We start from the raw sequence: 13,821 nt of genomic DNA, 5'->3' as shown, positions 1-13,821 counted from the left end.
CAGAGGAGATTGGAGGAGAAGGAGAGATAATTGCAGGTAGTAGGAGAATGCTCTGGAAGTTCTTGCTTACCCCCCCCCCTTCTCCCCCCAGCCGCATATATACCTGGCTGGGGGGTCTCTCCGGGGGGTTTGTCATCGTGGGGCGCGATGGAGTGGCCACTGACATGGCCGTTACAGGGCGTCGTGGAGCAGCGCTGGGTACGGCCATGACAGGGCGTAGTGGAGTTCCGCTTTGTACGGCTGATACAGGAGATCGTGGAACAGCATCGGATACAGCCGTTGCAGGGAGTAGTGGAGCAGGAGGCCTCGGCGTGCCTCTGGGAAGCAGCCTGTCGTTATCAAGAGATCTCCGACTCGGGGTCGGAGTGCTGGATCAGGGGGCAGCCGACTCGGGGTCGGGCTGCGGTGCTGAGGATATCCGACTTGGGGTCGGATTGCTAGATTAAGGGGCAGCCGACTCGGGGTCGGGCTGCGAAGCCGAAGATGTCCGACTCGGGGCCGGACTGCTGGATCGAAGGACAGCCGACTCGAGGTCGGGCTGTGGAGCCGAAGATGTCCGACTCGGGGTCGGATTGCTGGATCAAAGGACAGCCGTAGTCTTCATGGGCGCGCGTGCCGGTCACGTGGAGCATGGCGGCTTAGTTCCCCCGTAACAGTAGCCCCCCACTTCCGAGCCTGGAACCAGAAGGGGAACGGGTGAAGGGAGTGATGCTTCGAGATTGCCGCCATCCCTCGGAGAGGCGCGCGCGCTTCGAGCTCCCCGCCTTCTTTATGGCGTATGGCGGTTGTTGCTGACCTGGCAGTCTGAGGATTTCGGCGGACATCCTTCCTTAATGGTGTCGATTCGCCTTTGGGGCGCGAGCGACCCTTCGGCGGCCAGGCGTCCTCTGGCGTCATCGAGGCATCACCCGCCTTTCCGCCTATTTAACCGGGGGCCCTCCCCTGTCCGTCTTCCTCTTTACAGACATTTTCGAGTTTCCCCTTTGCGCTGCCGTTGTTGCCGTCGGACTGTTCGCTTGCTTCTCCTTTGACGCTCTCGGAGCCGTTCTTCCTTCTCTTCCGGTGAGTTACCCCATTTTTCTACTTAGGGCTCTCCATACTTTCTCCTTTTGTACTAGTGTACCCCAGTCGTCCCGGTCTTTCCCCCCTTCTTGTCCCCGTCCTGACCGTAGGTTTATTGGCCATTAGGAATGGGCGAAGTGAGAGCAGACCACATTAAGTCGGAGCTGGTCGCCGAAGACTTAGACAAACTCGTGGCTCGGTACCACCTTCCCGAGGCCTGCAACGTTACGCTCCCGGGGCCTGAGGAGAGGATGTCCCATCCTCCTCCAGGGAAGATCGCCATCAATGAGGGCATTCTCCAGGCCGGGTTCCGCTTTCCTCCTTCGGACTTAGTCGTGCAGGTACTCCGGGGTTTAAGAGTTGCGCCGACGCAACTGGTGCCGAACTCGTGGCGTGCCCTGACGGTCTTCCAGGTTCTCTACCGCATGCACGAGATTCCCGCCACTCTGAATGTTTTTTGGGAGTTCTACAGCCTGAGTGGCCACCCCCAGGACAAAGGGTGGTGGTGCTTTGCGGCGCGGCGAGGGTGCGGCCTCGTCAAAGAGGCTCCTTCCTCCATTCACGGCTGGAAGGAGCGTTTCTTCTTCATCGATGTAGATCCCTCTTGGGAAATCAGGGCGACCTGGGAGACGCCGATGAAGTCCCCGATCGGCCTATCGAGACTGTCGAGGGAGGAATCCGATGGCTTGGCCGCCTTGAAGGGGTTGGTTGCCGAGGGCCAGCTCCCCCCGGTGGCCCGCCTTATTTCCGAGGATACCTTGGTGAATGTCGGTCTGAGCTCGGTCCCCACCGACCGTGAGCCCGCCACCATTTCTTTTTTGACTCTTTTCTCCTCTTTCGTCTCGTTCTTTCCTTCGGTTTCTCAGCCCTCGACCATCTCGTTCTTGTTGCAGAGATTGACGACGTCATGCGGTCGGACAAGGGACCGGCTGTTGGTAGGTCGTCCCTATTGGAAGCGGTCCGGAGGAGGAAACGAGCTGAAAAGCAGTCCCGGAAGGTCGCGGACTATCGAGAGAGGTGGGAGAAGGCTCAGCGGTCTGCCGACAGCGCCCGCAACCGAACCCGGTCTCTTGAAGCCAAACTGGGCGAATTGGAGTCAGCCTTGGAGAGGTCCCGCGCGAACGACCAAGAGCTCCGTTCGCGCCTGGAGGAAGCTGAGGCCGCTCGCACTGCTGCCGAGGCGAAGCATAAGGAGGCTCAGGTTAATCTGCTGAGGGTCTCCTCCGAGGCTGAAGACCGGATTGTGGCGAAGGTCTTGGAGGCTAAGGCTCAGATTACGGAGCGAGCAGAGGCGGCGCTGGCCGAGAAGAGTGCGGAGATCGGGCGCCAGGCGGTACAGGCTTATCGTCAGTCCGCCGAGGTCACCCGTGATATGTCGGAGGCGGTACGGGCCTATCGTCAGTCTGACGAGTTCGTCCGTGACGCGTCGGACGCGGGGTCCGAATCCTTCATCTTAGGCTTCGAGGAGGGCCTGGCAAGGGTGTCGGCTAAGTACCCCGAAGTTGACCTGAGTGGGATTTCCCTTCTCGACTCCTCTCCGGCGCCATCGCCTGCTGATTCTCCTACCGCCTCCCTACCCCCTGCGGACGAGCCCGACGCTCCCGACCCGGGGGTTCCTCCAAGCTGACCTCTTGTACCTTTCGTTGTCCTCTCTTTTTTTGTATGTCGGCGTTTTGCCAAATTGTATGGGCCTTGGCCCTGAAACAATGAAAATTAATACAAGTCGAATGTTTCTTCATCTCGCTTTCGTCCTCCTCTTTTTTTTTCTTTTTAACTCTTGGCAGCGTCTTGCCGACTCCTGACTCTCGAAGTTCTTCCGGCCCTAAGCCAGGCATCCGAGGGTTAGGCCTCAGAAAATTCTTCCGGCACTAAGCCAGGCGTCCGAGGGTTAGGCCTCAGGAAATTCTTCCGGCACTAAGCCAGGCATCCGAGGGTTAGGCCTCAGGAAATTCTTCCGGCACTAAGCCAGGCATCCGAGGGTTAGGCCTCAGGAAATTCTTCCGGCACTAAGCCAGGCATCCGAGGGTTAGGCCTCAGGAAATTCTTCCGGCACTAAGCCAGGCATCCGAGGGTTAGGCCTCAGAAAATTCTTCCGGCGCTAAGCCAGGCATCCGAGGGTTAGGCCTCAGGAAATTCTTCCGGCACTAAGCCAGGCATCCGAGGGTTAGGCCTCAGAAAATTCTTCCGGCGCTAAGCCAGGCATCCGAGGGTTAGGCCTCAGGAAATTCTTCCGGCGCTAAGCCAGGCATCCGAGGGTTAGGCCTCAGGAAATTCTTCCGGCACTAAGCCAGGCATCCGAGGGTTAAGCCTCAGAAAATTCTTCCGGCACTAAGCCAGGCATCCGAGGGTTAGGCCTCAGGAAATTCTTCCGGCGCTAAGCCAGGCATCCGAGGGTTAGGCCTCAGGAAATTCTTCCGGCACTAAGCCAGGCATCCGAGGGTTAGGCCTCAGGAAATTCTTCCGGCACTAAGCCAGGCATCCGAGGGTCAGGCCTCAGGAAATTCTTCCGGCACTAAGCCAGGCATCCGAGGGTCAGGCCTCAGGAAATTCTTCCGGCACTAAGCCAGGCATCCGAGGGTTAGGCCTCAGGAAATTCTTCCGGCACTAAGCCAGGCATCCGAGGGTTAGGCCTCAGGAAATTCTTCCGGCACTAAGCCAGGCATCCGAGGGTTAGGCCTCAGAAAATTCTTCCGGCACTAAGCCAGGCATCCGAGGGTTAGGCCTCAGGAAATTCCGCTCGTTGGTCGGCCAAGGCTGGCGCAAGCCGAGGCGACCGGTCGGGGCTTCATGCTAGTCTGGTCCCGGGATGGTCATCGGGTTAGCCTGGCATCCGAGGGCCGAGCCTCGGGAGATTCCGCTCGTTGGTCGGCCAAGGCTGGCGCAAGCCGAGGCGACCGGTCGGGGCTTCAGGCTAGTCTGGTCCCGGGATGGTCATCGGGTTAGCCTGGCATCCGAGGGCCGAGCCTCGGGAGGTTCCGCTCGTTGGTCGGCCAAGGCTGGCGCAAGCCGAGGCGACCGGTCGGGGCTTCAGGCTAGTCTGGTCCCGGGATGGTCATCGGGTTAGCCTGGCATCCGAGGGCCGAGCCTCGGGAGATTCCGCTCGTTGGTCGGCCAAGGCTGGCGCAAGCCAAGGCGACCGGTCGGGGCTTCAGGCTAGTCTGCTCCCGGGATGATCATCGGGTTAGCCTGGCATCCGAGGGCCGAGCCTCGGGAGATTCCACTCGTTGGTCGGCGAAGGCTGGCGCAAGCCAAGGTGACCGGTCGGGGCTTCAGGCTAGTCTGCTCCCGGGATGACCATCGGGTTAGCTTGGCATCCGAGGGCCGGGCCTCGGGAGATTCCGCTCGTTGGTCGGCCAAGGCTGGCGCAAGCCGAGGCGACCGGTCGGGGCTTCAGGCTAGTCTGCTCCCGGGATGATCATCGGGTTAGCCTGGCATCCGAGGGCCGTGCCTCGAGAAATTCCGCTCGTTGGCCATGCGCCTGTCGCTTGCAGCCCGACGGAGTTTCTCCGTGGCCAGCTGCGATCGTGTTTCTCCTCTTCTCCAAGCGTTGCCTGGGGAACACCAGAAGGGCATTAAACGCTAATTGATGCGTTACCTGGGAAATCGGATCGCCAGTTGCTGCTTGCGAGGAGTGTCAGTTAAGCGGCCGCGATGCGCGCGTTCTTCGAGGCGGATGCGGCCTGGGCGCGAGCGGAGATATGTGGACCTAGGGGTACGTGCCACCCGGAGTGTCCTGCACAAAGAATGCGATTAAGGAGAATGACGCTTAGGAAATCGCGGGAAGATACGCCTCGAGAGCCAGAACGGCTCCGGATTCAATGCGTCCGCATTTATGGGAGCCACCCGCATCGGAACGACCGGGGGGCTGCAGTTTGGCTATAAATACGGGTGCAGGTGCGATGGAGTTTGCCAAGCCGGAGCTGTTCAAGTTGCCATGGATCGTGGACCTTCTCTCTGGCGCATGGCTGAGAGACTCCTGCCGAAGGAACGGGAGGCGCGCCCCTCGCGACTTCAGCCAACTAGCCGTTTCATCTGGGATCAGCAAGGAGGGTCTCCCCGGCGGAACTCCGCTCTAGGCGTTTCATCCGGGATCACATCTCCCCTCCTTGAAGTTCAGCCTCCCGATTGAGCTCTGCACCAGACGCTCGATCCGGGACCGCGCCTCCATATGCTCTTCTCCCTCGTATTCCTTCTCTCCTCTGACACTGGGGAGGATCGGAATATCCTTTGGAGGCGGCGTTCCCCTGGAGGCAGCGGGAGCTTCGTCTGCGGCGGCTCCTCATCCTCTTCGTGGGGCGTGGATGGCGCCTCCGGTTGGAGGCAGTGTGGACTTCTCCTTCGTCCACTTCTTCTTCATCCGCGCCGGCTCTTCGTCTCTTTCGTGAGACGCCGATGGCGCCTCCGGTTGGAAGCACCCACTTCCGATGGGATTGCAACCGCTTCAGATGGAGGTTTCGGGATCCCAGATCTTCAGCTCCTCGGAGTCTCCACCTCTTCTTTACTTTCTTTACACCCTAATTCCCCTCTGAGAATTCCTTGTAATCACACGAGCACGCCGTCGTAACCAGAAATTATTGAAATGCAAAGTGTTATACATTTTTGAACTGTCTTTCTGGCATCGTCGTTCTACTGGTAATACATCCGCAGGTTAGCGGAATTCCAGCTCCTTAGAATTTCTCGACCATCTAGGGCCTCCAACTGGTAGGAGCCAGGTCGGTTTACCCAGCGAACCTTATATGGGCCTTCCCAATTTGGCGCTAGCTTCCCACCTTCCGCAGGTCGAGATGCTTTAGCTCGCCTTAGCACCAGATCTCCGATTCTGAAAAGCTTCGGTCGGACCTTGGAGTTGTAATATCGGGCCACCCTCCGCTGATACATCGCCATCCGAACCTGCGCCATTTCCCTCGCTTCTTCCAAGAGATCCAGGTTCCCTCGGAGTTGTTCCGAATTGGCCTCGGGTCGGTGCGCGGCCACCCGAGGTGAGGGGAGTCCGAGCTCCACGGGGACAACGGCTTCCGTGCCATAGGTTAGGCTGAAAGGCGTCTCCCCGGTAGGGGTCCGATGCGTGGTCCGATACGCCCAAAGGACATTCTCGAGTTCTTCGACCCAAGCTTGCCCCGTCCGACCGATTCGCGCTTTGATTCCTTGGAGGATTGTCCGATTTGTGACCTCGGCCTCGCCGTTGGTTTGGGGATGCGACACAGATGTGAACCGGTGCTCGATCCCGAACTCCTCGCAGAAGTCACGGAAATGCTTGTTGTCGAACTGTCGCCCATTATCCGAGATGAGGACCCGAGGTACCCCAAATCGGACAATGATGTTCTTCTTCACGAACTTCCGGACTTGCACCTCCGTGATAGTGGCCAGCGGCTCTGCCTCCACCCACTTGGTGAAGTAGTCGATTGCAACAATCAAAAATTTCCGCTGAGCTGAAGCGACGGAGAATGGTCCGAGGATATCCATTCCCCACTGGGCGAAGGGCCAGGGTGCAGTGATTGGTGCCAAGGGGACAGAAGGGACTCTCTGGACGTTGGTGTGGCGCTGGCAGGCGTCGCATTTCCGTACATGATCCTTTGAGTCCTCCAACAAGGTAGGCCAATAATAGCCTTGCCTCATGATCTTGCGCGCCAAGGACCTAGCCCCCAAGTGGGATCCGCAAACGCCTTCGTGGACTTCGCCGAGGACGTAGGCCGCTTCCGAGGGGCGGAGGCACCTTAAGAGGGGGGCGGTGAACGAGGTCCGATACAGCCTCCCTTCATAGAGTACGTAGTGGGCGGACTTCATGACGAGTCGCCGAGCTTGATCTTCGTCCTCTGGGAGGATCCCTTCGGCGAGGTAGGCGACGAGCGGGTCCATCCAAGATGGCTCCGGATCAATCGCCATCACCGCTCCGGCCTCGCCGATGCTCGGGGCATCCAGGGTCTCCAGGTAAATCGCCCTCGACAAGTTGTGCGCGTCTGCGCCCACCAAGCGGGACAGCCTGTCGGCCCTGGCATTTTCGCTTCTTGGGACCTGCTGAATGTCAACACTGCCGAGGTCGGGAATGAGTGCTTGCACCTTCCAGACATAGCTCTGCATGGTCGGGCTCCGAGCCTCGAACTCCCCTCGGACCTGCCCGACCACCAGCTGGGAGTCGGTGAAGACCTTCAAACGCCGGATGCCGAGCTCCTTGGTGAGTTTGAGTCCTGTGACTAGGGCCTCGTATTCCGCCTCGTTGTTGGTCACTGGAAATCCGAACCTCAAGGCATACTCGGCTATCACTCCATCGGGACTGGTAAGGACCAGCCCGGCCCCTCCACCTTCGGGGTTCGACGACCCATCAATGTGAAGCGTCCAGATTGGGAGGTCGAGGCTGGGTGTTTCCGGCGGCCTAGGTTCCGCCTCCTGCACAGTGCACTCAGCGAGGAAGTCCGCGAGCACCTGGGCCTTGATGGCGGGTCGGGGCTGGTAGCGGATGTCGAACTCACCAAGTTCTACTGCCCACTTCACCAGCCGTCCCGCATTCTCAGGATTGCTGAGGATCTGCCGCAGTGGTTGATCGGTCAAGAGGGTGACAGGATGAGCCTGGAAATAGGGGCGAAGCCTCCTGGCCGCGGTGAGCAGCGCGAAGGCGATCTTTTCCGCCTTCGTATACCGTGTCTCGGCATCCCGTAGGACCCGGCTGATGTAGTACACAGGCTTCTGGAGCTTTGCCTCTTCCCGAACCAGTACTGCGCTGACTGCGGTTGTGGAGACCGCCAGATAGAGGTAGAGCATCTCCCCCTCTTGCGGCTTGGACAGCAGGGGAGGAGACGCCAAGTACTCCTTGAGTTGGTCGAATGCCACTTGACATTCGGCCGTCCAAAGGAAGTCTTTCGGGCGCTTCAACACCTTGAAGAACGGTTGGCAGCGTTCGGCCGATTTTGCCACAAATCGTCCGAGCGCGGCGACCCTTCCAGCGAGCTCCTGAACCTCCTTCACTTTGGTCGGAGGGGACATATCTTGGATGGCCTTGATTTTGTCCGGGTTGGCCTCGATCCCCCGCTGGTTGACAATGAAACCGAGGAACCTCCCGGCCGAAGCACCAAAGGCGCACTTCGCTGGGTTCAGCTTCACGCGAAACTTCCGCAAGGTGGCGAAAGTCTCCTCCAGATCCGCAATGTGCTGGTCTGCATGGCGACTCTTCACCAGCATATCGTCCACGTACACCTCCATGTTCCGGCCAATCTGCTCCTTGAAGATTTTATTGACGAGGCGCTGGTAAGTGGCGCCAGCATTCTTCAGACCAAAGGGCATTACCTTGTAACAGTACAGCCCCCGGTCTGTTATAAAGGCAGTTTTCTCCTCGTCCTGTGGAGCCATCATTATTTGGTTGTAGCCGGAGAAGGCGTCCATGAAAGACAGCAGCTGATATCCGGAAGTCGCGTCGACCAGTTGGTCTATCCGTGGAAGCGGAAAGCTATCCTTGGGGCACGCCTTGTTCAGGTCGGTGTAGTCGACGCACATCCTCCACTTCCCGCTCGCCTTCCGGACAAGTACGACGTTTGCCAGCCACTCGGGGTAGCTCACCTCCCTTATGAAGCCTGCATCCAAGAGTTTGTCTACCTCCTGGTCGACCACCCGGATCCGATCCGGGGCACAGTGTCTCTTCTTCTGCTTCACTGGTCGGTGGGTCGGGTCGACGTTGAGGGCGTGAGAAATGACCTCCGGGTCGATCCCAGGTACATCGGCCGCCGACCAGGCAAATACATCAGCATTGGCTCGGAGGAACTCCACTAACCTGAGCCGAGCTTCCGAGTCGAGGTTGGCACCGACCCGGACCGTACGGTCCGGGCGACCCTCTTCAAGGGGAACTTCGATCACACCCTCGGCCGGCTCCCCGTGCCGCAAAGCCACCTCGTCTCTGGCGTCAAGGGACTCGACGCTTAGGGCCTCCATGGGCTTCTTCCCTTTGAGAGTTGCTAGGAAACATTGCCGTGCGGTCGGTTGGTCACCTCGGACCTCTCCAATTCCGGCCGCCGTGGGGAACCGCATTAGCAAATGGTATGTAGAGACTACCGCGCGAAGGGCGTTCAGTCCGGGTCGTCCGAGGATAGCGTTGTAGGCCGAGGGAACACGGACGACCAAGAACCCGAGCCGCACCGTGGCTTCTGCGGGTGCAACGCCCGCAGTCACAGGCAGCTCAATGACACCTTCGGCCGAGATAGCGTCTCCAGTGAATCCTATGAGGGGGGTGGATGTTTTGTGCAACACTTGTCGGGACAAGCTCATCTTTTGGAAGGCCTCGTAAAACAAAATATCAGCTGAGCTTCCACTATCCACAAGAACACGCCTTACATCATAGTTCGCCATAGTGAGGGAGATCACCATGGCATCATCATGGGGGGTCTGAACCCCCTTTACATCCTCATCACAAAAAGTGATTACATTTCCGACCCACTGCCTCTTCGCGACGGCCACCCCTGATGCTTCCACCGAGCCCCCTGCGTTCCTCACGGGCCGAGAGCAGCCCCCAGTGATGGTGTGGATTACGCCCGCGACGGGTCGATTCTGCTCCCGAGGCTCCTGAGGGGCCGGGTCGGCCGGATGCGGGTCTGCGGGGGGACGTCGGTCGTTTACATATCGACCGAGACGCCCTCGGCGGATGAGAGCCTCGATCTCGTCCCGAAGCTGGAAGCAGTCTTCGGTGTCGTGGCCGTGGTCTCGGTGGTACTCACAGTACGCCCGAGAGGGCCTCCTCCCAGGGATTTTCTTCATCTGCCTCGGGACCGGGAGGTTCTCCCGTCCCTTGACCTCCATAAGGATCTGGGCCCGGGGGGCCAGGAGTGGGGTGTACCGGTTGAAGCGTCGGTGCGGAGAACGAGGGCGTGGGGCGCCGTGGTTCCTCGCCGGTGACGGGCTTCTGCGCCGATGTTGAGGCGTCGGGCTCCTCCTCTGGGGTGCCTCTTTTCGCCTTTTCTTCCCGAGCTTTAGAGGGGCCTCGGCGGCCTCCTTGTTCCGGTGGGCGGCTGCCTCCTCGGCGTCTGCATACTGGTTCGCCCGAGACAACAGCTCCGGGAAGCTCCGCGGCAGGCGTTTGTCCAGGGAGAAGGTGAGTCTGCCCTTCCGGAAGCCACGCTTCAGGGCTGAGAGAGCCACCTCCTGGCTCAGGTTCCGGACCTCCAATGTAGCCTTGTTGAAGCGGGTAAGGTAATCCCGCAGGCTTTCTCCCTCGTTTTGCCGGAGATCAAAGAGGGAGTCGGAAACCAATCGCCGCCGGCTACTGACGGCGAAATGGCTGATGAAGAGGCGAGTGAACTGGTCAAAGGACTGGATAGAGTCAGCCTCCAGGCCGGCGAACCACGCCCTGGCTGGGCCACGGAGGGTCGCCGGGAAGGCCTTGCAGAGGAGAGGATCTGATGCTCCATGGAGGAGCATAAGAGTCCTGAAACTCTCCACGTGATCCCGCGGGTCCGCCGCCCCGTCATAGGGCTCGATCGCCGGCATTTTGAATCCCGGCGGATTTGGGGTCCGCAGGATCCTCGAGGCACGCGCCGGTTGGGAGGAGATCTCCAAGTCGGCGAAGAGATCTTTGGAGTGGCCCTTCAGGACCTGGAGTTGTCTGTGGAGATCGTCCACCCGCCGGTCCAGGGAGCGCGACCGGTGGGTGGGAGACAAGGAGCGGCGCGAGGGGGACCGACTGGAGTGCGGGCCCCTCGAGGACTGGGGGGTCTGAGAACGCGCCCTGGTCCGCCTCTCGTACCCCGCGCAGCTTCGATGAGAAGGTCCTGGCAGAATGGACCGTGCTCGAGAACCTTCCTCGCGCCGGCGCTCCTCCCCATGGGAGAGGAAGGAGCGCGGGTTGAGGAAGACAGGTGAGCGCTCGGGGGGCAGCGGCTCCTGGGCCCGCTGTGGCGCTCGAGTCATCACACCCTGCAGGTTCTGCACTGCCTCCGCGAGGGTGCGAACCTGCTGGGCTAACTGGTCGAACTGAGCGGCTTCGACCATCTGAATGGGGGGTGGAATGGTGGAGTGTTGCTGAGAATGTGTTGGAGACGCAGCGGCCTCCCGGCCGGAGGCGCGAGAGGCCCCGCGACCGGAGGCATTGGAAGCTCCACGACCACCTCGCCGTGCCATTACGATCGCTCTGAGATCAGGCCTTTCCTCTAGCGCCAACTGTTGCTGGTGGTCCAAACCGAGAACGATTGGCACAGCGGTGTGAACGGGATTCCGTCTGAGCTGCCTTGGTTGATGTTGATTGTGCTCCACCTTCCACCGGGAAACCTACAAGCAAGCCTCGCACCACCACTGGGGTAGTGGGGGCCCTCCGACGATCAAGTCAGAGGAGATTGGAGGAGAAGGAGAGATAATTGCAGGTAGTAGGAGAATGCTCTGGAAGTTCTTGCTTACCCCCCCTTCTCCCCCCAGCCGCATATATACCTGGCTGGGGGGTCTCTCCGGGGGGTTTGTCATCGTGGGGCGCGATGGAGTGGCCACTGACATGGCCGTTACAGGGCGTCGTGGAGCAGCGCTGGGTACGGCCATGACAGGGCGTAGTGGAGTTCCGCTTTGTACGGCTGATACAGGAGATCGTGGAACAGCATCGGATACAGCCGTTGCAGGGAGTAGTGGAGCAGGAGGCCTCGGCGTGCCTCTGGGAAGCAGCCTGTCGTTATCAAGAGATCTCCGACTCGGGGTCGGAGTGCTGGATCAGGGGGCAGCCGACTCGGGGTCGGGCTGCGGTGCTGAGGATATCCGACTTGGGGTCGGATTGCTAGATTAAGGGGCAGCCGACTCGGGGTCGGGCTGCGAAGCCGAAGATGTCCGACTCGGGGCCGGACTGCTGGATCGAAGGGCAGCCGACTCGAGGTCGGGCTGTGGAGCCGAAGATGTCCGACTCGGGGTCGGATTGCTGGATCAAAGGACAGCCGTAGTCTTCATGGGCGCGCGTGCCGGTCACGTGGAGCATGGCGGCTTAGTTCCCCCGTAACACTTTGGATTTTTCTTCTAATAATAATAATAAAATTGTGCTTTCAATATGTTCTTCATCTCTTTGGCATGCTAGATTAGGACATGTGAATAATAATACTATTAAAAGAATGATTAGCTCTGGTTTATTATCTAATGTTTCATTAAATGAAAAGGAAAGGTGCCAAATTTGTGTTCAATCTAAACAACCTAGAAAACCATTTAAAATAGTAAATAGAAATTCAACTTTATTAGAATTAATACATTCAGATGTATGTGATCTAAATAGAACTTTGACTAAAGGGGGTAGAAGGTATTTCATTACCTTCATAGATGATTATTCTAAGTATTGTCAAGTTTATTTAATGAAATCTAAAGATGAAGCATTTGAGATGTTTAAGACTTATAAATCTTTAGTAGAAAATCAACTTGACAAGAGAATAAAGATTCTCAGGTCAGACAGAGGAGGAGAATACACCTCTAATGACTTGAATGAATTCTGTAGAGTTAATGGAATTCTACATGAAGTTACACCTCCCTATTCACCTCAGTCTAATGGAGTGGCTGAAAGGAAAAATAGGACTCTGCAAGATATGGTAAGATCTTTGCTTGCCAACTCAAGTTTACCTAAGGTTTGGTGGGGGGAAGCAATGCTTACTGTATGTTTCTTGCTTAATAGGGTTCCATTTAAAGGTTCTAATGAATCTCCTTATGAACTTTGGAAAGGAAGAAAACCTAACCTAAACTTTGTAAAAGTTTGGGGTTGTTTGGCTAAGGTTAATATTCCTTTAATCAAGAAAAGAAAATTAGGACCTAATACTTTTGATGCTGTGTTTCTTGGTTATTCTCTTAATAGTGTTACTTATAGGTTCTTAGTCATTAGTTCTGATATTAATGGCATAGAAAAGAATACTATAATTGAATTTAAAGATGCTTCTTTTTTTGAAGACATTTTTCCATTTAAGGATAAAATAGAAAAGCATGTAATAAATAGATCTAATGATGCATCTTGTAGTTCGCCATCTAATTCTCTAATTATTCCTAATAATGAAAATGAAAATGAACTTAATGATATTAATGAACTTGGTAAAGGGAAAAGAATTAGGAAAAAGAAAGATTTTGGATCTGATTTCTATACTTTTATGGTTGAAGATGATCCTAAAACTTATAAAGATGCTATGAACTCATTAGATTCTATGTTTTGGAAGGAAGCTATTAATAGTGAAATGAATTCACTTATGACTAATAAAACATGGTTTTTAACTGACTTACCACCTGGTAGTAAGGCTATAGGTTGTAAATGGATATTTAAGAAGAAATTAAGACCTGATGGTTCTATTGAAAAATATAAAGCAAGATTAGTTGCTAAGGGTTTTTCTCAGAAAGAGGGTATTGACTACTTTGATACATATTCTCCTGTGACTAGGATAACCACAATTCGTACTTTAATTGCACTGGCTTCAATCCATAATTTGATAATTCATCAAATGGATGTCAAGACTGCCTTCCTTCATGGTGATTTAGAGGAAGAGATCTATATGAATCAGCCAGAGGGATTTGTGGCTCAAGGACAGGAAAGAAAAGTTTGTAGGTTAGTCAAATCTCTCTATAGTTTAAAACAAGCTCCTAAGCAATGGCATAGGAAATTTGATAAAATAATTGTTTCTTATGGCTTTAAAGCAAATGAATCAGATAAGTGCTTATATTCAAAGTTAGAAAATGATTCATGTATTATCTTGTGTTTATATGTTGATGATATTTTAATTTTTGGTACTGATATGAATATGGTGACTGATATCAAAACTTTCTTGTCTAATAATTTTGATATGAAAG

The sequence above is a fragment of the Phoenix dactylifera genome, unplaced genomic scaffold (genome assembly GCF_009389715.1).
Source record: "Phoenix dactylifera cultivar Barhee BC4 unplaced genomic scaffold, palm_55x_up_171113_PBpolish2nd_filt_p 000592F, whole genome shotgun sequence".
NCBI classification, from domain to species: Eukaryota; Viridiplantae; Streptophyta; class Magnoliopsida; order Arecales; family Arecaceae; genus Phoenix; species Phoenix dactylifera.
The sequence above is the reverse complement of the archived record's forward strand: the minus strand, read 5'-3'. Positions refer to the sequence as shown.